The sequence below is a fragment of the Mastomys coucha genome, unplaced genomic scaffold (genome assembly GCF_008632895.1).
Source record: "Mastomys coucha isolate ucsf_1 unplaced genomic scaffold, UCSF_Mcou_1 pScaffold14, whole genome shotgun sequence".
Lineage (NCBI taxonomy): Eukaryota > Metazoa > Chordata > Mammalia > Rodentia > Muridae > Mastomys > Mastomys coucha.
The window spans coordinates 89,428,595-89,454,495 of NW_022196896.1; the positions used below are offsets into that span (position 1 = coordinate 89,428,595).

The 25,901-nt window shown below is 42.5% G+C and overlaps 1 protein-coding gene across 1 annotated transcript in view; it reads right to left on the bottom strand.

Annotated features, from left to right (window-relative positions):
- The window catches only part of Gpr1 (G protein-coupled receptor 1), a 33,658-nt gene that overhangs the window by 5,425 nt on the left and 2,332 nt on the right, over positions 1-25,901 (bottom strand). The window contains exon 2 of the mRNA XM_031367719.1: positions 23,160-23,307. The gene's annotated coding sequence lies outside the window, so the exon portion shown is untranslated. The remainder of the gene's footprint in view (positions 1-23,159; positions 23,308-25,901) is intronic.

Consider the following 25,901-nt stretch of genomic DNA (forward strand, 5'->3'; position numbering starts at 1 on the left):
TAAATACACAAATAAAAATATAAATACTTTTTTAAAAGAGAAAAGAAAGAATGAAGTTCAATGAGGTCGTGAGCATGACATTAGATTATGTAGGCAGTTGAAGAATTCATTTTTAATTTATATATGTATATTTCCATCCATTCATATATATATGAATGGATGGAAATTTTGCCTGCATGTGTCCAATACATGTGCCTGCAGAGGCCAAGTGGAGCACTGGATCCCCCGGAACTGGAGTTACAAAAGGCTGTGAACCACCATGTGGGGAGCTAGAAATCCAGTCCAGGTTTTCTGGAAGGGAAGCCAGTGTTTTTAACTGCTGAGCCATATCTGTAGCCCCATTGAGGAAGGATTTTTAAGCAAAAATTTTCTGGTTTTTATTACAGAAAAAAACATTGTTTCTGCTATGACAAAAACCTACTAGTAGAAACAAGGAAATTATTACAATGATCCTGGCTAAGGCTGAAGGCCAGCTGGCAGTTTTAGTTGTGTGTGTAGTCAAAGTGTGTGACTTTGACTCTGTTTTCATTTGGAAGTTAGGTGTGATGCAAGGTAATTCGATTGAGTGTCAAGTTGAGGATGGTTGTGAAGGTGAATTATGGCTGTCAATCTGCCTGGATCTGGAGTCAGCAAACAGCTACTACTCGGTGCTCCTCTGAAGGGCTTTCTTCCTTTCCTTCCTTTCAAACATTCTGGGTTTTTTTTTTTTTGCTGTTGTTATTGTTGTTGTTTTGTTTTGTTTTTTGGTTTTTGTTTTTTTAATCAGACAGGGTCTCCGTTGTATACCTCTGGCTGTTCTAGAACTCACTGTGTAGACCAGCCTGGAATCAAGCTTACAGGGTGCTGGGATTATATGGAGTGAGAAGAGCCATCTAAATGTGGGTAGCAAAACCCAGTGGCAAACCAGACAGAAGGAGATGATAGGGTGGAAGAAGGAAGCGTCCCCTTTGCCTGAGTACCTTGGCTCTCCAGGGCAAGCTCATCTGCCCTGCTACTGCGGATTGCCATCCTCTGCTGGTATTAGAACCAGCATTCTCAAGCTTCCGACACGGAATGAGGACCAGAGGGCTCCAGGAGTCCTCCCAGCCTTTGGTTCCAGACTGGGACATTTAAGGTACGCAGGCTCCTGGTCTGAACAAGTATTGCTGCTTTCTCAGCCCATCCAGCAGGAGAAAGCTATTGTTGGGCTACTTTGACTACACTGAGTAAGCTAACCTAATAAAGCGCCTTAATATATATTAATTCTCTTGGTTCTGTCTCTCTAGGGAGTCTCAATACGCCTGTCCTTCCTCTATTTGGTCCTCTGTTTCCCTAAACAGTTTCATGCTTCCATTTTTATTTTTATTTTTTTAAAGATTTATTTGTTTGTTTGTTTGTTTGTTTGTTTATATGAGTACACCATTGCTGTCTTCAGACACACCAGAAGAGGGCATCAGATCTCATTACGGTTGGTTGTGAGCCACCATGTGGTTGCTGGGAATTGAACTCAGGATCTCTGGAAGAGCAGTCAGTGCTCTTAACAGCTTAGCCATCTCTCCAGCCCCATGCCTCCATTTTTTAAAAAAAATATTTATTTTCTGTTGCCTTCATGCATGAATATGTGTATCATATTCATGGTGTCATGGATCAAGTGGAACAAGAGACGTGTGAGCTGCCATGTGGGTGCTGGAAATTGAACCTGGGTCTTCTAGAGGAGCATCCAGTGCTCTTAAGAGCTGAGCCATTTCTCCAGTCCCTCATACCTATTTATTTTGAGGCAAGGTCTCAGTCTATAGCCCTGGATGTCCTGAAACTCACTACACAGACCAGGTTGACAGGAACTCACAGAGATCCTCCTGTCTCTGCCACCTAAGTGCTGGGATTAAAGGCATGTGCTACATTTTCATCATGTCCATGATTTTAAACATTTTTTAAAGATGTATTTATTGGTCGGACTGTGGTGGGGCACTTTGGAGGCAAAGGCAGGTGGATTTCTGAGTTCGAGGCTAGCCTGGACTAAAAAAAAAAAAAAAAAAAGATGTATTTATTGTATATGTGTGGGTGTTTTCCCTGCATGTACATGTTATAAACCATGTGTGTTCCTCATGCCCTGCAGGTCAGAAGAGGGTGTTAGATTCTTTGGAATTGAAGGTCCAGATGGTTGCAAGCCATCCTTTGGGTTCTGGGAACCCGGGTTTTCTACAAGAGCTACAAATGCCCTTAAATACTGAGCCATTTCTCTAGCCCAGCCCCACCAACATTTTTATCTGTTTTGTTTTATTGAGATGGGATTTCTCTTTATAGCCCCTGAAACATACTTTGTAGACCAAGGCTAACCTTGAATTCACATACCTAAAACCTTAAACCATGTGTACCGGTACATACCTTTAAAATTATTCATTTATTTTATGTGAGCACACTGTCACTGTCTTCAGATACACCAGAAGAGGGCATCAGATCCCATTACAGATGGTTGTGAGCCATCATATGGTTGCTGGGAATTGAACTCAAGACCTCTGAAAAAGCAGTCGGTGCTCTTAACCGCTGAGCCATCTCTCCAACTCCCTAGTACATACATACCTTTAATCCCAGCACTCTGCAAGCAGAGGCAGACCGATCTCTATGGGTTCAAGGCCAGCCTGTGCAATTTAACAAGACATGCATGCTCGTGCACATGCAAACACACATACACACACACACACACACACACACACACACACACACCCATGTTCTAAGAAATAAAAAAACTTATATCACCCATTCCATATGCTGTGTTATACTTAGCTACTCATTTTGGTGAGTAAAAGAAAAGGGGGAAATCATACAAAAGAAGACATAAAAATGTCCCTTAGTCTAAGTAAATAGAGCTATATCAAGACAAATATAAACACAAACACGAACATAGGCACATGCGTGTATTTAGGCATGCACATGCATGTGTGTACTTTTGAGAGGCCAAGGGAGGTATGCATGAGTCTCACAGGTGAACTAGGCAGTAAAAGGAGTTTTGATGGGCAGCAACAAGAAAGGAGGATGTGTAGTAAGCAGATGCTAGGTCTTTAAACCCACATTTAAAAGAAATGTTATCATTTAATAAGCAGGCAGCTCAAGCATCATAGCTTGCAGTGACTTTGCACTGAGATATAGGTTTTCCCAATTTGGAGGAGCATAAGAATGCCAGAATGAGGTTGTTAGACCTGACTGAAAATAGGAAATAGCTACTCTTTTAGTCTAAAACCATTTGTGCTGCTGGGAGGTCAGTAAATAATTCTGACTGTAATAAAAGCTAATAAAGATATTTATAATCATAAAACATTTGACTTGCCACTAAAATAGCTGGCAAGCTGCAGCAGAGACAGGGATAGGGCCACCGGAATCTGTTCAAAACGTGTGGAAAATGCTTGTGACAGAGCCCAGCTGCAGAAATTGTCTTTGACAGCCGCGGTCTGGTTGCCTGAGAATGTGAAAGGGTATATTCAGGGATTCAGTTGCTGTGAGGGCCCAAGCTATCACATTCCTTGGTTACATTTATTCACACACTTAAGCATCTGTCCAGTTCTGGAGCAGACAGGAATTTACTGAATTAAACGCACTGGCTTCTGATCTGGTGGACTGAGTAGATGATAAAGCTTGAAACTCTTTTTCTGAATAAATACATCTTACTATAAGATTTTTCTCAGCAAGTGTAGTGACAAATAGTCTATAAAACCCAGAGGACTTCAGGGAAATGATATATGTTCAGAATGTGGCAGTAGACAGAGCATGACCACAGAGGGAGGGAAGTGGTTTTAGTTGCCACCGTCTCAGCACTCAGGAGGACCAAGACTTCTAGAGTTCGAAGACAGCCTAAGCTACCATGAGACCTTGTATTATCTCAAAAACAATGCTTCCTTCTAGCAGACTGTATGGTGCAGGTCAGGAGGTTGAGTTCAAGTTTTGTAACATTGAGGGACATGGGTCTTTCCAAACCATGGAAGAGATGTGTTCTTAACAGACCTTGAAGGGGGCATGGACTGTAACCTACTTTGACAGAGAAGATTCGATGCTGTTGACTTTTGGGCATGTTGACTGGAGAAAAAGAAGCTCAATGGCAGACTATTAATCCTATTAAAGCCAAGGGCCTTCAGCCAGGCATGGAATCCCGGCACTCAGGAGGCAGGTGGATCTCGGTGAGTTAGACGAAGGCCAGCCTGCTCTATGTAGATAGAGAGTTCTAGAGCAGCCAAGGTAACATAGTTAGACTCTACCTTTAAAAAAGAAGAAGAAAAGAAAAGAAAAGAAGAGAAAAGAAAAAGAGGGCTGGCTGGAGAGATGGCTCAGTGGTTAAGAGCACTGACTGCTCTTCCAGAATTCAATACTCAGTAGCCACATGGTGGCTCACAACTATCTGTAATGGGACCCTATGCCCACTTCTGGTGTGTCTGGAGACATTGACAGTGTACTCACATATATGAAAGCAAACAAGAAAGAAAGAAAGAAAGAAAGGAAGGAAGAAAGAAAGAAAGAGAGAGAGAAAGAGAGAAAGAGAGAGAGAGAAAAGAGAGAGAGGGAGAAAAGCAAAAAAGGCATTTAAAACCATGGGCCTTTGAAAGAATGTGTGTCTTACCTATGATTGAATAGCAAGAAACGGAAAGAGAAATAATAAACAATCTAGTAACACGACAGAAACTTGGATGAAAGCCACAGATCCATGACCCAGGAGTCAATCATCAACAAACGTTTGTTGCCATAAAGATAAGGCCAAGTTTCCTGTAATCTAGGCTGACCTCAGACGCCTGAATTCCTGATCCTCCTCCACCTCCTCAGTGCTGGTACTGCATGGATGAGCTGCCACACTCAGAGAGAGTACTGTTTTCACTGGACCTCTTTTTCATTGAAGAAATAATTCGGAGAAAGTGAGCATGTGTGTATGTGCTCGATAGTGCTCATGTGGCTACACGTGTGGGCACAGGGTGGGGGTGGGGAGTGACTTATGTCATTGCTTAGTGTTCTTCACTAATTATCAGATGTGGACTATATACCACACCCCAGAATGTACTCAAGATGTTTGGCACTAATAGAATATTCTGCTGCCCTTTGCATGAACAGCCCCTTGGAAGGGGTCAAGGCATACCAAGGTTTTACGAAATATCATATTTATTTACCCAAGGGAAACAAAAGACATTTTTGTGTTGTTACCAGTGCTTAGAATAGAATCTAGGGCCTCCAGCATACACCAGGAGCTTAAACTGAAGCTGAAAGTTGTGTGCATTTTAATCCTGAAGCTCCAGAGGTGGGGGTGGGAGGGGTGGGGATCCCAATGAGTTCAAGGCCTACCTGGGTATATAGCGAGTATAGGGAGTTCCAGGCCAGGCAGGCTTAGTACACTGTTAAATCTTGACAAAGAAAGGGAGAGAAGAAGGGAGAGATGGAGAGAGAGAAAGAGAGAGAGAGAAAGAGAGAGAGAGAGAGAGAGAGAGAGAGGCAACAAAAAAAAGGAATGGGAAGTAGAAGTTGGTATTAGATGGTAGCTCCCAAGCTATACTCCCAGTATGCCCCTTCCTTTAACACAGAAGTGTCTGCTCTCTTCATACTTATCATATCATTTATTGCCTAATGCAATGCCCATAAGATAAATAAAAATATTCTCTGGTATATTCCAAGGAGTGGACTTGTTTTGGTCTGGCTAGAAACAAGACAGAAACTAAGGGAGTGTTCTGAGGAAAGTCTTTGAATGTTCCACTTAAGGGTTTGGATTTTATTACACTGCCAGTTGGGAGCAAGTAAAAATGTTTTCAGCAGGGAATGACATACCAAATCTTTGTTTTTGTCAAAAATCATCTGGTAGCAGTTTGGGAAATGAGTTAAGAAAAAAAAAATTTGAATGAAAGTAGGGAGATTTACCACACTTGAAATCTGAAAGTGGAATAGGGCTTAGCTGGCCTTAGAATCTGGACGAGGAAGACACGCCCAAAAGATGTGAGTTCAGTAACTGAAGAGCTGAGCTGAGCAAAACCTTCACAATACTATTCCTATGGAGCTGGCACTGAAAAATCTATCTTAGAAGTGCTAGCTAATTTGGAGGAATTTAAATGTGTTATTCAGTTTTTGAGGCAGTGACATGGGAAGAAAGAAAGAAAAAGTTTTTCTTTTTGCTTTAAAATAAACAACCAAACAAAAAACAAACAAACAAAAAAACTCCAACCAACCAAAGAAGCAAAGGAAATCAAATAGAAATGAAATGATATCCACCCCCTCTGTGCTGAGATCAGAGTCTGGTCATAAAAGGACGTGCAAACTGATCTTCCTGTTTGTCTCCCATACCTCACTAAGACAGTTTGGGAAAGAGAAGGTGGCACACGTTCAAGAATGTCACCAGCTACTTATGGACCAGTTGCTTTTTTGCCCCACCCAGAAATTAGTTCCTTCATTTGTACAGTCTTGTGACTTTGTTCAGTGTTGAGTCAGGGGCAATTTCTCGGGCTTAATTTCTTTGTGTTAAAACAACTAGCACACAGGTGTACTTTAAACACTAGGCAATACAGGACTCCCTCCTCACTTTTTTTTTTTTTAAAGATTTATTTATTATATGTACACCGTGGCTGTCTTCAGACACACCAGACAAGGGCATCAGATCTCATTACGGATGGTTATGAGCTACTATGTGGTTGCTGGGATTTGAACTCAGGACCTCTGGAAGAGCAGACAGTGCTCCCAACCATTGAGCCACCTCTCCAGCCTCCCCTCCTCACTTTCAAACCCCAGTCCCACTGCTTCCCGACTGCGCCATGTTGAACAAGCTACCAGCTTCTTTGAAGCCTGCTTACTTACCCTTCGTATCCTGAAGCATTAAGTAGTTATGATGAAGCTAGTGAGAAGGCTGAGCAGTTAAAAGCACGTACGGTCTTCATGGGCAACAGTCCCCCAAGCCTTAACATGTGTTTATGTATAAACACAGAAATAAAATGATAGACTCCATAAGAGTTGCTGTGAGGAAATCCTCAGAAGGTGGTTCGTTGAGTGCGTGGCTCAAAGCATGCTCAGTAATTGCGAAGACAGATCCTCACGAGCTTAGAACGAGGAAGTGGGGTGGGGGTTCTTCTATTGTTTTTGAGACAGGGTCTCACTATATAGCTGTCGCTGGCCTTGAACATGTTATGCACACTGGGCTAGCCTTGACCTCACAGAAATCCACCTATGTCTGCCTCCCCAGTGCTAGAATTAAAGATAAAGATGTGCATTACCACAGGCAGCTACAGAGGGAATTTATTTGATCTAAAAAGGTTTTACTTTTTCCATGGTTTTCTTTGCATTCTGTTTTCCTCATGGGGGCAGGAAGAAGGCCAAGGGACAAGCCCTGGCTAGCCTGGAACTTGCTCTGAGGTCCAGGTGGGTCTCAAACTTGCAGTCTTCTTTCTGGTTTCATAGTTTGAAAATACTGACTTGGTATAGAATTTACAAGTGTTATTTTTCTGCAGCCTGAGTTGGGGATTTCTATGTCTAACCTCAAAATGCAATATTTAGCTTCACGAAGAATGTAAGAAAATAAATCTCTGGACAGTGTCCTCTTCCTTTTTAAAATGTCTTTTCTTTTTTTTTTTAAGACTTAATTATTTTATTTTATGTGTATGAATTAGGTGAGCAAGGCCCTGGGTTTGATCCCAATTCAAAGAAGACAGGGGAGGAGGGAGGAAAAAAAGAAAAACAAAACTTAAAAAAGAAAAATGCTAAACAGAATTGGCTTGTCTAGGTCTGGAATCTTAAACTGTGATTTGAAATCTGCAGATCAAGACAGGCTTCCAAGAAGCTGGAGCACACAATGAGAATGTGTTTGTGTGTGCTACCGTAGCCCCACTTTTTACTTCAACATTGCTTGGCATGTTTTGATTATCAGCCACACGCTGTCAGTGATATCTATAGCAGTCCAGGGGAAATGCCAGATTTCGGGTGGAAACGGAATTGGCAGCCCCTATATTCTTATTTTAATTTACATCAAGACACTTCCTGTCTTAAAGCGAGACGAGGCTGTTCTCTTAAAGGAAGAGAAGCAGTAATGAGGGAATCCGCAGGACAGACTGAGACAGAAGTCACTTTAACAGCACAGGGCCATTCATCCAGCAAGCAGGGTAGTAAAAAGTGAGCCTGGCAAGCCTGCGGAAGGGAAGCACATTTTAGTAGCCATAGCAATTCTGTCCCACCCAGCAGTCAGCAATGCAGGAGGAGAGCTGATGGCAATTTGGACTCTGTCTCCCATTCATACAAGATTATATCTAGACATATTTTTGCTTTTTTTTCCCTACTAAACAGTAGCATATAAAATAAAGCACAAGCTGAAAAAACCTGTCCATTGTTCACAACCATCCTGTGCTAGTGTAGAGACCTTTAATAAATATCAATATTACTAGTCCATGGTAATGAAAAGAAAGGTAGCCACCGAGATTCCTCTTCTGAAAACAGGTCTTGGGCCAGGCAGTAGAGAAACATGTGCTTTAATCCCAGCATGCAGGAGGCAGAGGCAGGTAGATTTCTCTGAGTCTGTGAGAAGGCCCAGTAAGTTAAGGTGCTTGTCAATATTGTCTGACAACCTGAGTTCAATCCCAGGACCCACATGGTGGGAGAACTAACATCTATAAGTTACCCTTTGTCCTACATAAGTAAGCTGTAGCAGGAGGGGACACACACACAGAGACATACACAGACACACACACACACACACACACACACACACACAGACACACACCTATCTGCAAAAATCAATAAACAACAAAATATTTAAATCAGAAAACTAGGATAATCTGGGTTTTCAGGGCAAGAAGTCAGCTCAAAATTGAAACAGTTAAGAGCCTACCAACCAACAGACCAAACAGCACAGCACTAACCAGGCTCTCCAAAAGCTCAGGTGGCTCAGTGCTACTAAACTGGACATTCTAGAAGGCACTAAGACATGCATTAAAGGGGCTCTCACTACCTCTTTCTTCACGGCAAGGATCTGTGATGAAAAATATCAGTTATAAGCTTTTCTTCTCTATTTTCATAGTAGGAAAGTGAAGAATTGAAAAATGAAAGAATTTACAAGAAACACATGCTAGGGGTTGGCACATGCTGGGCAAGCAGTGCTTCTCTAGCTCTGTGACTCGGAACTCTTGTGATTCTCTTCATGGGCTTTCTTTCCCAGCTAGCTGAGAAGCAGAATGATGGATGAGCTTTGAGAACAGTACACTAGGTTCTCATGATATTGCTTTAGTAAAAGATGAATCACAGGGAGTCAATAATTCTGTTTTCTAAAAGTTTCCATAAACAAGCCATCTTCAAAAAGACCTCGTTCGTGTTATAAATAATGTAAGGACAGCATATCTATTTTGCCAAAAGAATCCTGTATGTTTGTTTGTAGACAGGACCTCTCTATAGAGTTCAGCCTGGCCTCAAACTCTTTTTCCAGCTTAGTCTCCTTAGCGCTGCAATTATAGACATGAATGCCATATCCAGACCAAGAAAGGCTGTGATTTACAATACATTCTTTCTCTTGCTTTTTTTTTTTTTTTGCCTTTGCATACTGAGTATTTTTAACACCTTGAACCCATCAGTTGTCAGTCCCTTTCCCCCCACCTGTCTCAACACACTCATTGCATTTTTTTAACAGATTAATGCCAACATTTGAATAACAATTCCCTGTTTTTCTGAACTGAATTTTGTAGTTTAATGTTATTATGCAGCATTGTCTTTTTAAAGAGGAGAAGTTTCTGGAAGCTGAAAAGTTTTACCCAATAATGGTAAAATAGTCTGCATAATTTCAAGTGTGCACAATTGGTATTCGGTTTTTCATTTTAGTAAATTATGCTGATGATGTCATTATCTTCTAAAATTGTGTTCTACTTGGTCATTTTGTAGGGGAAGTAAATTTTTATTTACTAAAAAATACTGGTACTTGATTTTTTCTGTTTTGCATTATTATTTATTTATTTAGCTTCCATCCTGAAGCACTGATAGTAAACATGAAAAATTAAACTCTGAAAAAAATATCTCAACTATTTTTTTTTTGATTAAACAAGTACAACAATGGGTAGGATCAATGCACTAAACAAGAGATTCATGCAAACATTTGCAAGTCAGACAAGATTGGGCCAAATAAAACTACCCCCATACCCTTATCTCAACCTTAATAAAAAAAAAAAAAAATCAGGGCAGCAAGATGGCCCAGTGGGAAAAAGGATCATACCAAGAAGCCTGATAAGCTGCGTTTGATTCCTGGAACCACAACCGTGGAAGCAGAAAAGAGACTCCTACCAGCCCCAAGAGGCACGTGGCACCCAATCGCCTGGGTGTACACACAAAAAAGTAACAAGGCTTTTTTTTTTTTTGGTTTTTCGAGACAGGGTTTCTCTAAGTAGCCCTAGCTGTCCTGGAACTCACTTTGTAGACCAGGCTGGCCTCGAACTCAGAAATCCACCTGCCTCTGCCTCCCAAGTGCTGGGATTAAAGGCATGCACAACCACGGCCCCGCAAAAAAGTAACAAGTTTTTAAAAAAGAATATGAAACCATGGGTCTTTCTGCTTTGTTTATACATAGAAATATCAGTTTACCTTTTTTTTTTTTTTCCTTTTTGCCTCCCGAGAATATTTTGTTCAAATATTTCAGGTTGTGAGTGAAGCTGACTTATGCAACCATGTTCACCCTCTGGGACTTCTTCCCAGTTGAAGATATGCAGTACCACCCGAATGAGTCACATTTCATAAAATGTAACATCTGTGAGAGAGTGTTATAAACATGACAGTGCCCAAAACAGCTGTGGATCTCCACTTACAGCTAGTTTTCCACAGTTCAGTTTGGAACACACACTTGCACATGTGATTCATGTACATTTCTCTCTTCTCTCCCCCCCACCTCAGTTTGTTTGCTTTTATCGGGAAAGAGAGGGCCGGTGATATATCTCAGTGGGTTGAGTGTTTTCCTAGCTTCATACCTGGAGCTTGGTCCTTAGTTTCAGTGCTAAACTTCATTGCATCACCATCACCATCATTATTATTTTGGTTTTCGAGGCAGGGTTTCTCTGTATAGCCCTGGCTGTCCTGGAACTCAGAAATCCGCTTGCCTCTGCCTCCCAAGTGCTGGGATTAGAGGCGTGCGCCACCACTGCCTGGCTTTTTCTTTTCTTTTTTTTTTTTTAATTTTTCCCATCGCATCATTAAAGCGATGTTTTAAGAAAGGAGCCGACTAGACCAGGCTAGCCTAGAATTCCCCGGAATTCCAAGTGCGTTGCGGCTCACTCTATGGCGAACAGCCTATGCCTCTCACAGCCATAAATTTATCGAGTCTGTGCTGTCTCCAGGTACGGTACGCCTTTCATCCCAGCACTTGGGAGGCAGAGGCAGGCAGATCTCTGAGTTCAAGGCCAGCCTGGTCTACAGAGTGAGTTCCAGGACAGCCAGGGCTACACAGAGAGAAACCCTGTGTCGGAAAACCCAACCCAACCCAAACCACAGGTTTATTAAGAGCACAGGCTGGCCCCACCCAACTGCACCGGGCAGCCACGTGCGTCGCCGCGTTGCCGCTTTGCCGCGCCTTCTTAGACACGCGACCCTACCGCGGCATAGGTACGTCTCTGTCCCCTGCCACCCGCAAAAACCCGAGCCCTTCAAACTCAATACCAACTTTTATTTTCAATGCTAGAAGTGGAACACAACATCTGGTTCGTATGCTTTCCAAACCCATCTCCTCTTCACCGCATCTTTTAAAAGCCAGTCTTGTTTTGGGAATGGAGCCGAGTAGAGCAGGCTAGCCTGGAATTCCCGGGATTCCGAGAGCGCATGGAGGCTCACGCTACGGTGAACAGCCCACGCCTCGCCCAGCAAGCGGAGCGCTGAAACTAAGGACCCAACTCGTTGGTGACCAAGGCTTCTGTCGTCCATCCGGCCTGAAAACCTTAGTACTTCCGGGTCACAGACAAAGGCCACGGTCAAGTTGTCGCGGCATTTTTGAACTCGGCTTAACGCTGCGTGCGTTGCTTGCGGCCTTCACGACAAACCCCGGAATCCTGTAAGTCAGCCTTCTCTGGTCACTGTCTAACCACGGGACTTATTGGAGACACCGGTTATTTCTGTCCAGTACCCTGGAGGCACGCAAAGGTAACCATTCGCTTGCGGCTGTGCTACCGGAACTGAGCCAGGTACGCAAGCTCCGAATAGAAGTGACTAAGTAGGCCTTGGTGCCACAAAGTAATTTACTACCATAATTTTATAGTTTATTCTCTTCTAATTTACTAACTTCTCCGTCAGTGTCTCTCGGTCTAGATGACCTCAGGGCCTTGCTGGATAAGCGAGGCACATTCTACTACTGAGATAGGTCCTTTTCTCTTTGTGGCTTTTATTTTATTTTATGTACATGGTGTTTTTGTTTTGCTTTGTTTTGTTTTTTTTTGGGGGGGGGGCTCGAGACAGGGTTTTTCTGTGTAGCCTTGGCTGTCCTGGAACTTACTCTGTAGACCAGGCTGGCCTCGAACTGAACTCAGAAATCTGCCTGCCTCTGCCTCCCAAGTGCTGGGGTTAAAGGCATGCGCCACCACCGCCCGGGTACATGGTGTTTTTGATGCATGTATTACATGTATGTGTACCCCCTAGAACTGGGTTTATAGACAGCTATGAGCTGACATATAGGTGCTGGGAATTGAACCCAGGTCCTCAGGAAGAACAGCTAGTGCTTTTAAACAGCTGAATTATCTCTCTAAGACCCAGCTCTTGGTTTCCGGAGAAAAGATCTCATTGTGTAGTCCATCCTGGTCTCAAACTCCTCTAGCCTCAGTCTCTTTAAGTGCCAAGGTCATGAATTAGTTGCCACCATAATCAGAATTCTGAGTCCATTGTACAGATTTCCAGGGATAAAGTTGGGGATTTAGCTCAGTGGCAGAGCAAGTGCCCCTGGGTTCAGCCCTCACTTCTGGGGGCTGGGGGAGGGGTGGGTGGGGGCACAAAAAAATTTGTGGGATAAGTCTATTTAGGTATTTACTATCTGGCTCATAGACCTCCATAAATATGAGTATTCTTATGAGCCTACTAATTAATCTATTTATTAGGGTTTATAATAATTCCCACAACTTAGATATGACCACAGAAGGGGCGAGTATTTTTTAATTTGTAGCTAATTTAATGACCAAGAGCTTAGATCAGAGAGCTTATTTGAGGGTATTATTTTGGCTTTGTGTTTCTCCTAAAAGAGAACATCGGCTGAAAGAAACCATCATCGGCTGAAAGAAACCATTGTTAAGGAGCAAGATAATAGAGTCCCTGCTATTAGAGTTTCTGCAGAGCTACATTATGCTCTCTCTTCATATCTTATAAAACTAGGACATTCTGATCCTCTGCTAGATAATGTTCTGTGTTTATTTTGTGTCAGACCATACAATAGATGTGTTCATTTCTTGTGATGAATATCAGTACAGTAGACCTGAGTTTCTTTGTATATCCTGCTGATGAGCTATAAACCACCTGGCTTGCGAACTGAAGAATTATCTGTCTCAGAGAAAGAAATGCTGTCCAGGCACTCTCTTAAGTTTGATGAATATATTATATACTGATTGTATGAGAAAAAAATGTAAAAGGGGAAAAAACTGGCCATTCTGTAGGAAATTACTACCCATTTGAGCAAATTTTACTGATAATAGTTAGAAAACTATTTTCTTTTAATTCCAAGCTTTTATCAAAGTGTGAAGCAAATGAATAATTCTTGTATATATTCTAACAAAAGCATGAAAAGTCCTCCTACATGGCTATTTTCTTCCTCCCTGTTTTGAAATATATTAGTTTATGAGAAAAAAAATTTAAAAATGCTATTTTTGTTGTGTTTTGTTTTGTTGTCCAGGCAGGGCTGGAACCCATTCTTTAACTAAGGCTGGCCTTAAAGCCCTGATTTTCTAGTCTCTACCTCCCTACTGGCTTTATAGATCTGCACTTCCATACTTGGCTGAACACCACCTTTATGTAGCAAAAGCCAAGCAATTTTAAGGGTTTCTTGAAACTCACTTTGTGTCATTAGCTCTGTAAAACAAAGGCAGAAGAGGAAGAAAGGCATATTTGTAAGTGAAAGATGCTGCTAGGGTGGTGCTCTCAGCCTTCCTAGCTGTGACCCTTTAATACAGTGACCCCCTACCCCAAACATGGAGCTGGATAGAGAAGCCAGTTTCAGGTCTTAAGACCATGGAAAATATGTGTTTCTGACAGCTATAGTGTACTCATATAAAACATCTTAAAAAAATACTTAAAAAAAAAAAGAAAGAAAGGAAGAAAGAAAGAAAGAAAGAAAGAAAGAAAGAAAGAAAGAAAGATAGCAAGCCATTATGGATCCATACTGGTTAAGAGGGCCAGTTATTCTAGTTTCTTGTTGGGCTGAGACAGGAGGATCACAAATTCAAGGCCAGCCTGGGCTTCAGTCTGAGTTCAAGGCTAGTCTAGACAAAGTAAACAATAAAAAGGTTGTATTATAGCTTAGAAGCAGCAAATTCATCTTACAAAAGAAATTCCCTAGATTTAATCCCCAGACCTGGAAACAGGCATAATGAATGTTTAAAATACATTCACTATATTCTTATGGGATACACTGACAATCAAACAGAAATGCTGAAATACAGTTGGGTAAGAGAATAAATAATTTCCAAAAATAGAGTGTCATCAATAAGTTAATGACACAATCTGCTACCCTAAGCTTTTCTTTCTGGAACCTTCTGGTGGTGCTGAAGTCAAGGAGAAAACTACTAACTGTTCTAAAGAGCCAGTAAAGTCTTTATGTGACCCTTCCACAGAAACCCTTCCTGACCTGACCACCCAGGTCTCAGTCTACACCAGAGCCTCTGCTCTGTACTCTCCACTGAGAGATTGGTGCTCACACACTGAATGCCTAGTTGATGCCCCATCATGATACTTCTGCTTCCCTTAATACACCCTGAGCCTAGCACAGTGCCTGACCTGGGAAAGCTCAGTGATTCCTACTAAACCATCAAAAGACTATTTGATGGGTTTTGAGAAAAGGCATTTACAGCACAGGCACCTTGGCATATCAGAGAAGACAAGAACAGGTTGAGAAGGGAACCAGGGTGTATAGTTCTCAGCAAGTCTGTTTGTTTCTACATTCAGTTCCTCCTTCTAAAGGGTTAAAAGGATCTTAAAAGGATACCCTTTTGGTATCTGGCAAAGCTAGCTTTCCTCCTAAGAAGTGTGCTTCATCTGTTCAACCACTTCATTATGTGTTGAACATTTTGTTGTTGTTGCAAGACAGGGTTTCTCTGTGTAGCTCCAGCTATCCTGGGACTCACTCTGTAGGCCAGGCTGGCGTCGAACTTACAGAGATCCATTTGCCTCTGCCCCTCGAGTGCTGGGACTAACATCATGTGCCATCACTGCCCAGCTTCATGCCTCTCTCTCTCCCCGCCTCTCTTTCTGTCTCTCTCTCTCTTTTGGGGGCTGGGCAGTTGAGACAGGGTTTCTCTGTTTAGCCCTGACTGTCCTGGAACTCACTCTGTAGGCCAGGCTGGCCTCGAACTCAGAAATCTGCCTGCCTCTGCCTCCAAAGAGCTGGGATTATAGGCATGTGCCACCACTGCCCGGCTCCATGCCTGTCTCTTAAACAAGGTGGCATTTACAGGCACTCAATTCAGTCCTTCCTGCCACTAGCCCAAGAGGTCAGTGTAGCTGGAGGGAGCACCCAAGAAGGGGAGTGAGGCTTTCAGCTAAATCTGCTCCTACAAAACTGGACAGGGAAACAAAGCAGTCAACAGGAAAGACTAGCTCATCAAACAAAGAAGCAGATGGGAGAAGAAGGACAAGGGCACAGCCTGGGGTTGCCCACTAAGAAATAGAGGTTTATTTGCAGCAAACTGAGGAACTAAAAAAACCGAGAAGCTGTTTCTGATGAAGCAGGAGAAATGGGGGTGAAGTGTGATTGATACCTTATACCCTGATGCCTATCCCTAGGTCCCTATCTCCGTTCTGGTAACAAGATAACAAGTTTGTCCTGGAGGGAATCTTGCTGCAGGACGTTTTGAAACATAAAAGCTTTTGTTTTGCGTATTTGTGTGTGTGTGTGTATGTGTGTGTGTGGTATGTTTGTATATGGTGTGTCTATATGTGTGTATATGTAGTATGTGAGTGCGGTGTGTGTGACTTGTGTGTGTGTGTATGTGGTATGTGTTTATCCATGATTCTATGTGTGTGGTTTATGCCATGTGTTTTCCTTCCATCATCTGGAACCTGGAGATCAGACAGAAGTCATCAGGTTTCGTGGCAGCCACTTTTACCTATTGAATCATTTTGTCTGGGCCCTTGATTTTATTTTGTTCAAGAAAATACTGGCATATCTAATTACAGGGGGAAGGTTGATTGTATAGGGTTGGGGGCTTCTTTACCATTCTCTGAGCTGTGTGAGGAGAGCTGGTAGTGGATTTTATATACCATGCTACACATCAGTAGTGGACTACAGCCCACTGCCTTATGCAGCCTTATCCTGGTGCCACCTCCCTAGGAGACAGCTGGGTACAACCTACCTGACCTACTGACTGACCACAGGTCCCTTATAGAGAGTTCAGCCACTGACTCATTCTGGCCACCTCTGTCACGGAACCTCGGCGGAACCCATGCTGCCCGCCCTAAGCCCCCAAGTAGATCTCCCCCTGGGACCCTGCTGGGCAAACACCCTGTGCCCCTCAACCTATAGGTCCCCCACCGACCCCTACCCTGCCCTCCTTCTCAGTCCCCTCCCACTGTGTGTGCCTCTGGTCTGGGCATTTTCCCCTTCCCACTGGTTTTGGAGACCCCGTCTTCTCTGGGATTTGTAATTATCTCAGTGATCTGCTGTCGCTTTGTTCTCCTGCCTCCTCCCTTCTCACCTGATCCACACACTTAGACCTCACTCTCTTTTTAGAAATAAACTAGACAAAAGACAAGCATAGCCAGATATAGGTGATCAGCTTTAAAATTTTGGCTTTAGTTGGTAGGGGAGGAAGCCATATGCATTTAGTAGAAACTGTACCTCATATTTTAAATTCTGGTCTTTTTCTAAGCTAGCAATATTACACAAACACTTCAGATCCTGGGCAGCACAAGCCGCAGCTCTTAGTCAGCCATGCAATCATGAGGAAAAAAAAAAGCAGTACTCGGCGCACAGTGTTGCTAAGCAACCGTGTTCAGTAAGTGAGGTGTATTCAATTTGTTTTCAATTAAGATATTTTCAGTTTACAATGTGTTTATTGAGGTGTAATCCCATCATAAATCAAGGATTATCTGCATAAACAAGTTCCTCCTGTGAAGGACACAGAGTCACAGGTTGGACACTTTACCATCAGGCCAAGCTACAGCAAGGTTCAGAGAAAGGCTCACTGAAACATCCAAGACCACCTCCCTAGGAGGCCTACCAGAGCAGAGCTGGGGCCTCTCTCCCTGAAACACCCAAATCAGAGGAAGATACACAGCAGGCAGGATGTGACCAAGAGTGCTCCCCCTCCCCCACCCTTGACCTCCTCTGTGCCCCACAGTGGGGGAGGTGGCTCTTCAGGCGGACGTTCTGTCTCTCTGCCTTTAGAGGCTACCCAGAGCCTCAGCTGCTTGTTGGCCACCCTGTCCACCCCCAAGTGTCGCTGTTGCCATTATCAAAGTAAATCCTCCCAAAGGAAGCAAAGGCGACCCCCTCCACTGGACCCCAAAGAGGCCCTAGACTTACAAAGGAAAGATAAACGGGCCTTACAGTTTATGCCCGGAAAGCCAGTGAACTACATTAGATTTCCAGGTTTTAATCCCATCCACAGTGAAGCTGAGGGTTAAGGATATGCAGAAAATGATTCTCCTGGCAAGGACACAAGGTGACTTTGTCCTTTGTGACCACTGAGCAGGGAGGCATATTGGGACTAGACAGGATCTTGCTGTGTAGCCCAGGTTAGTTAGTCTCAGATTCTGGCCATCCCCCTTTCCTCTGCCTCCTGGCTGTCTGGCGTAGCTTTGAGCTACTATGCTTATCAAATGAATATTCACTTCCTCCGCCTTTTCAGTAGTGGGATTGAACCAGGGCTTCCTGTGTGCCACTGAGCCTAGGACTATCCCTCAAGCAGCATGAGAATAACCTCGCGACTGGAAAGCAAGCAGTCACCTCAGAAGCAGCTCTCCTTAGCTTCCCTACGCTAGTGGGCACCTTACAGAGGAAGGCGGCTGGCTGAGAGCAGGGACAATAGGAGCTCAAAATGGAGCCTGTCCTTGACAACAGGAGTTTTTTTTTTTTTTTTTATATCACCTTAAGTATAGAAGGCAACCAGTCAAGGCAAGGGCAAGAAACTTTAACCATCTAGAAATACAAGCCAATTGCTCAGAGACAAAAAAAAGACAGTTCTCTCTAGTTCCTAGTAGGCACAAGGTGGTCTCTGTGTGTGAGTGTGTGTGTCTGTGTGTGTGTGTGTGTGTCTGTGTTTATCTGTGTGTGAGTGTGTGTGTGTGTCTGTGTGTCTGTGTGTCTGTGTTTATCTGTGTGTGAGTGCATGTGTGTGTGTGCGCGCGTGTGTGTCTGTGTCTGTGTGTGTGTATGTGTGTTGGGATAGTGGGACAACACCTCTTAGAAAGAAGCTCTGGGCTTTGAGTACTAGCTCTGTTGCCTCATTTCCTGCTACAGGCCAGAGACCAAATTCAAGAACTGTGGTTTCAGATGGATTAAAAAGTCTAAATCAAAACAAAGCTTATTAAAGCGTGTGGGAAAGGGGGAGGTGATGGGGGTGGGGGTCAGGTGACTTCAAAATCAAATTGGAAAGAATTCATATTTACAAAAGAATGGCATTCTTAAATGGCACTTTGGAATCACAGCCCTGTAATTAAAATGTTTTGAACATTTTAAATTGTACTTCCATACTGTTTTTTTTTTTCTTAAGGAGAATTGTTTTCTTGCTCTTGGATCATGCTGCCACAATTCCCTGTGCTCTGTCACATCTTGGGTTGTGGGCGTCCAATTTTCCTAATAGGCTTATGGTAATGTACTGTGAACAAATGAAAGTCTACCATGTCGGGAAGATGGCATTAAGTTGTAAGTTAACAGCTTACTGACATTTGAAGGTACTAATACTTGATATCTTCTTTAAAAAAATCTTTAACTTTTACATTGGAAAAAAGAATCACAGCTGCATGGTTTACATTTTCAGTGCATAAACTGACTGACTCACAGGAGGTAGGAGCAGGTGGATCTCTGTCAGTTCCAGGCCTGCCAGGGATACTCAGTGAGACTCTGCCTCAAAATAAACCAATAAATTAATTTAAAAAAATTAATTAATGGGGGCTGGAGAGATGGCTCAGCAGTTAAGAGCACTGACTTCTCTTCTGAAGGTCCTGAGTTCAAATCCCAGCAACCACATGGTGGCTCACAACCATCCGTAATGAGATCTGATGCCCTCTTCTGGTGTGTCTATAGACAGCTACAGTGTACTTACATATAATAAATAAATAAATCTTTTTTTAAAATTAATTAAATAAAATTTAACAATTCACTGCAGTATATTAAGAATTTGGGTGGTGGTAGCAGGAGGAGCTCTGAGTTCGAGGCCAGCCTGGTCCACAGAGTGAGTTCCAGTACAGCCAGGGCTACACAGAGAAACCCTGTCTCAAAGATCCAGAACAAAAGACTTGTGGAGTTTGGCCAGGTGTGGTGGTGCACACCTTTAATCTCAGCTCGGTGGAGGAAGAAGAAGGTCTTTGAGGTTAGCCTGGTCAACGTAGGAGTTCCAGGACAGCCTGGGCTACATATGGAGACCTTCTCTCCAAAAAACAACAACAACAACAACAACAAAAAAAATTATGGAGTTGACAAGGAAGTGTTTGTCATGGAACTGGAGGGCCTGAACTTGATCCCTGAAGCTCTGTGGGAGAGGAAAGCAGACCCTGAAAGGCACCCTTTGACTTCCTTAGTCATAATAATAAAATAATTATAATCAATTTTTTAAAAGAATTATGTGCAAATTGAAATGTATGGGTACAGATTTCTATCACATTTGGTAAAATCTTAGCAGAAAGCAGGTACAAAAATATTAGCACATGATACATAGGGCTTCATATTTAGACCCATACTCAGTAGATAACCTATTACCCATCATGAAATCATGTGTGGAGGTCTGTCTAAAAGAAGAACCCTCACAGCAGGCCAGGTACAGTCTGACTAAACCCTTATGGAAGACAGTAGGGTGGAAAGTGTGCGTGCATGTATGTGCGAGTGTGTGAGATGTGTATATGTATGTGTCCCATGATGCTAGTGTGAGGGTCAGACAACTTTCCACTGTGTTTCAGGGGTCAAACACAGGTCAGGCTTGATATTCATTTTAAAAGGTCTTGGTAGAAGGGTGGGGGCAAAACAAATATGGAGGATAATCCTAATTTTGGTATGCTTGGATTCTACCTTGTTTCATTCCTCTAGGTCCGAGAAGACTGAGTGGCGGTTTCCTGATCACTCCCTGTTGCACCTTGAGAAAGGCTAAGCCTCCTGGTTCCAGGAAACTGAGTCACCATCAGCCTTCTTCCGGTAGCCACGTCTAGTTTTTAATCCTTCAGTACTAATTCAAATGAGTCCAGGGGCACAAGGATTTTAAGATAGGGAGTGGGGTGGTTGGGAGCAAAGTGATGAGTTAACCTACCATTTCAGGATTTAATACTGGCTGGGCTGTGGATTTAGCCATTGCCTGAGGGGGGTCAGCTGGTCTGTCCTCCTGTTCAGCGTTCAGATGGGGACTGCGTATGACTTTTGCACATACTCCTGAGTGCCTTGTGGTATGCAGCATGCAAGACCTTATACAGGGGGAGTGGGGTGGGGTGACCTTGTGTGACAGGGAAAAGGTGTGGCAGAGCATAACCCATAAATGATAAGGTATATGGTACCCTCTTATTTCAAGAGAAGACCCAGGCAGACAACCAGACAGAGACATACCATTCCTCAGCTTCTGAAGTCTGTTTTTAGAGAACCAAGAGACTGATTGATTTAAGAGGTAATTGTAATTGATAATGAAATTTCAGAAACACAGGGAGAAGAAAGAAATGTGCTAGTAAAATCAACAGAAGCTGTTAACAATTACTTTGAGATATCACCTCACTCCAGTCAGAGTAGCTATCATTAACCATCTAACAACAAATGTTATAGAGAAGTAGAGAGGAGGGACAACTTATTTATTCACTGTTGGTGGGGATGCAAATTAACACAGGCATTATGGAAATCAGTTTGGAGACTGCTTAGATAGATAGATAGATAGATAGATAGATAGATAGATAGATAGATAGGTAGGTAGGTAGGTAGGTAGGTAGGTAGATAGATAGATAGATAGATAGATAGATAGATAGACAGATAGATAGATAAATAGATAGATGATAGGTAGGTAGATAAAACCACTGTACGACCCTGCTGTTTTTCTCGTAGGCATAGACCCAGGAAACTCCACACCTTATCATTGAAATATTTGAATAACCATGTTTATTGCTGCTTTATTGAGTATACCAAAGAACTGGAAGCAACATGGTTGTCTATCAACAAATGAATGGACAATTTGGTATTTATATAAAATAGAATCCTATTTACCTTCAAAGAAAAATGAAATTACAAAATTTGCAGAAAATGGTTGGACTTAGAATATGTAATATTACATATATGTATAAGTATATATATATGTATGTATGTATAACATGCAGAAAAGTGAACAAGGAAGGCTAAATATTAGGGGATGAGGAAGGGCTAAATGCTGGTAATGGACCTGCATTGTGAAAGAGGATGTGAAGGTAATTAGTTTCCAGTTCTGACTCTGTTGGGAAGTTTTCTGTTTTGGTAGTCTATAAGTACATAAAATATATTTGACAATAAAGGTATAAAATTCTTAGGTGGGCCATGGTGGCACACACATTTAATCTCAGCACCTGGGTTGCAGAGGCAGGCAGATCTCTGAGGTCAAGGCCAGCCTGGTCTACAGAGTGTGTTGTAGGACAGCCAGGGCTACACAGAGAAACCCTGAAAAACCAATAAGTAAAGTAAAGTAAAGGAAAGGAAAGTAAAGGAAAGGAAAGGAAAGGGAAGGGAAGGGAAGGGAAGGGAAGGGAAGGAAAGGGAAGGAAAGGAAAGGAAAGGAAAGGAAAGGAAAGGAAAGGAAAGGAAAGGAAAGGAAAGGAAAGGAAAGGGAAGGGAAGGGAAGGGAAGGGAAGGAAAGGGAAGGAGAGGAAAGGGAAGGAAAGAAAAGGAAAGGAAAGGAAAGGAAAGGGAAGGGAAGGAAAGGAAAGGAAAGGAAAGGAGAGGAAAGGAAAGGGAAGGGAAGGGAAGGGAAGGAAAGGAAAGGAAAGGAAAGGAGAGGAAAGGAAAGGAAAGGAAAGGAGAGGAAAGGAAAGGGAAGGGAAGGGAAGGGAAGGAAAGGAAAGGAAAGGAAAGGAGAGGAAAGGAAAGGGAAGGGAAGGGAAGGGAAGGAAAGGAAAGGAAAGGAAAGGAGAGGAAAGGAAAGGAAAGGAAAGGAGAGGAAAGGAAAGGAAAGGAGAGGAAAGGAAAGGGAAGGAGAGGGAAGGAAAGGAAAGGGAAGGAGAGGGAAGGGGAGGAAAGGAGAGGGAAGGGAAGGGAAGGAGAGGGAAGGGAAGGGAAGGAGAGGGAAGGGAAGGGAAGGAGAGGGAAGGAAAGGAGAGGGAAGGGGGGAAGGGAGGGAAGAAGGGAGGAAGAAGAAAATCCCATGTGAAGTGCTACAGCGTCTGTTCTGAGTGCCTGTTCTCACTGTATAGAACTTCACTGAATCATAGACTTTGAGTCCAACTAAATTGGTGTGAGGTATTTTTATTTATATAAAAGTGCTTGTCTTTTTTAAATAATTATACCATTTATCTTCAGAAGGGATGAGCAGTAACAGTGTGGCAAACACATCAAATCACTGCATGAAAAATTTCTTGCCCTTTAATCTTAAAACAAAAACAAAAAACCAACAACTTGTTTTCAGTTCTAAGGTCCACTTCTACTTTCTCTCCAGTGAACTTTTCACAACAGTATATGGCATTCTGGGTTTACTACTACTTAAAAATCCATATTTGAGTTGCTAACTAAATGGATGCTGAGAAAATTGCCCCCAAACACTTAACAAGACCAGAGATATGAAGTATGAGGAGTCTATCTTATTTGCCAGCTGGTCTAAAAGCTGCCTTGTAAATAAATCTTCTGTAGGTTGAGGAAAGCAAACACCCAAAGTGCTTACCTGTTAATGTTGTGTGAGGAGCCAAGCTGTCGTGGTGTTTGAATATAACCTCCAACTCCAGATTGAAAGGGAGGGGGTTTTCCAGTCACTTCATCTGTGCACACTTTCTGGCCACCTCAAACAGCTTTTCTTTGACTTTTGAATGACACTGTGTAAAAAAAAAAAAAAAAAAAAAAAAATTGGACTTTGAGTGTAGTTTTTTCTTTTCTTTTTAAGATTTACTTCTTTTTATTTTATGTGCATGGCCATTTGTCTGCATGTCTATCTGCAGTGCATGCATGCAGTGCCAATGGAGGCTAGAAGGGGGTTGGATCTCCCAGAATCATGTTACCCATGGTTGTGAGCCCCCATGTCGGTGCTGGGCATCAAACTCTGGTCCTCTGGAAGAATATTCAGTACTCTTAACTGCCAGCCGTCTTTCCAGTCCCAGTTTTTTTCTTTTTTCTTTTCTACAAGACAGAGCCTCATGTATTCCAGAAAGGGAGTGAGCAGTGAGTCTCAGGTGTGGATTGGTTACTTCCCAGAGCCATCTTTGTAGCATTGCCTGCTTTGTTGTTACTGTTTAGTGGGGAATCACCACTGCTTGCTGCCCTACTGCTTGAAGCTTCCTCTCCTTTATCTGGAGAGGCCTTTGCTTATGAAAAGTCAAGTTATGGAGGTAACAATGGACTAGAAGCTAGAAAATGTCAAAGGGGAGTTGTTTAACCCACTAGAAACTATAGGGTTGATTAGGAGAGATTTTTCAAAATTACATTTTACCTGGTATGTAGATGGAGGTCAGGGGCAAGTTGTAGGAGGCCGTTCTCTCCTTCCACCTTGTGGACTCTGGGATTGAACTCAGGTTCTTAAGTTGGATGGTGAGTGCTGTGACCCTCCAAACTATCTCACTAGACTGAGATTTTTTGAAACAAAACAAAACTGAGGGTCAGTCTGTTCTGTTAGTGAAGAGATGGAATCCTGTTCATGTGTTTTAAATTTTCTTTTACGTGTAGAGTAAGAGAGCTCCATTTACTCCAAGGAAATTAAAAAATGGATTTTGAGCCCTTACGACCCATTCACTATCTGTGGCTCTGGTCATATGTACTTTTGTTGGAGACAGGCCTCAGTTCAGAAGCTCAAGGGCTAAGTAATATGGAGACTGAAAGTGAGTAAGCTTGGATGCTGCTGGCTTCCTGCTGAAGACCTACCTACATTGACTTCGGTATGCTCCATGAACCTGACCACATGATATTTAAAACTGAGCATCATTAGGCCATTAAAAGGTCAGCTTTAAAAATGGTCATAAGCAGGGCATGAGAGTCAGGCAGAGGCGAGTAGATATATATGAGTTCAAGGCCAGCCTATTCTACATACCAAGTTCTGGCCAGCCATGGCTACATATTGAGAGGAGACTCTATCTATTTGTTATTTAGAACCAAACGTAGAAAAATCACAAGATGTCATTTTTATTCTGGGAGTTAGGTGGAAGGTAGAGTCACTGTTGGGACTCTTTCCCTTTACCCTAGATTCTAGCGTCTTCTAGGGCCTAGAAGGACGCACATTCTCTACTTGCCCCAGGGAGTCTCCTGATTTCGCAGCGATAAGCATGCATGACGATCTTGGCATATTTCTCTTCTGATTTGATGGATTTGTGTAGTTGCTAGGGGCAGTAGGGGGGAATTGTTAGTGCTGCAGGCTACTCTGTCTCTTCCTGGGAATACCTGGGTTCTGTCATCACACAGAAGCTCAGTTTTATCCATAAAAGGAGCTTTTTAGGAGAATTTCAAGAAGTTTCGGTTACTTAACACAGTTTTTGTTTTGCTACTGAACAGGAAGCAGCCAGTAGCAAAGACTGGAAAAAGCAATAAGAGAAAAGACATGGATTAAGGGTTATACTGTGTGTCAAGCATAATTTATTTATACACAATACACACTAAAACGCAGAATGTGTATCTTATCTCTGTGTACTAGTTACCACCTAAAACCAGAGTGTAGAGATATGCTTGTTTAGCTTTTAAGTTAGCCCAAAATACAGTGAATTAAATTGGTATGGTAAATAACAAAATGAAACAAAACAATAACAACAAAAAAAATCTATCTTTAGTAAGCTCTGTAGTTAGTTATATTTGAAGAGCATCTTTCATGTTTTCTCTCAGTCGACTACCTGGGCTGGCTTCAAATGATTGTCTTGTCTTGGCCTCTCTAGTAGGTGTATGCCACTGTATCATGCTTTGAATATCCCCTCTGACTTGTTTAAATTTACTAGAGACCTTTCATCCTTTAATATTACTCATGCAGTGGCCGTCCTGTAGGCTGTCTGGGACACTGGTTAGATTGGAAAGTCAATGGAGATCTGTTAGGAGAGCCTCTTTGGGTCCGTGGAGATGGCTTAGCAAGTAGTTAAGGGCATTTGTCTCCAAGCTCATGACCAGAGTTTTATTCTCTGAATCAAAGTGGTGGAAGGAGAGAACTGAATCCAGAGTTGTTCTCTGCCATCTACATGTATGGTGTGACACACACACACACACACACACACACACACACACACACACACTTCACACAGTAAAGAGAAAGAGAGCTTCTTCACACACATACACAAACAGATAAATACATAAATTTCTTTTTTTTTTGTTTTATTTTTTGAGACAGGGTTTTTCTGTATAGTCCTGGAGCTCACTCTGTATAAGATAAATGTTTATAAAGAGAAAGAGAGCTTCCTCTGACAATGGTAGGGTTTGGGGTTTCTTCCTAAACACCCTGATT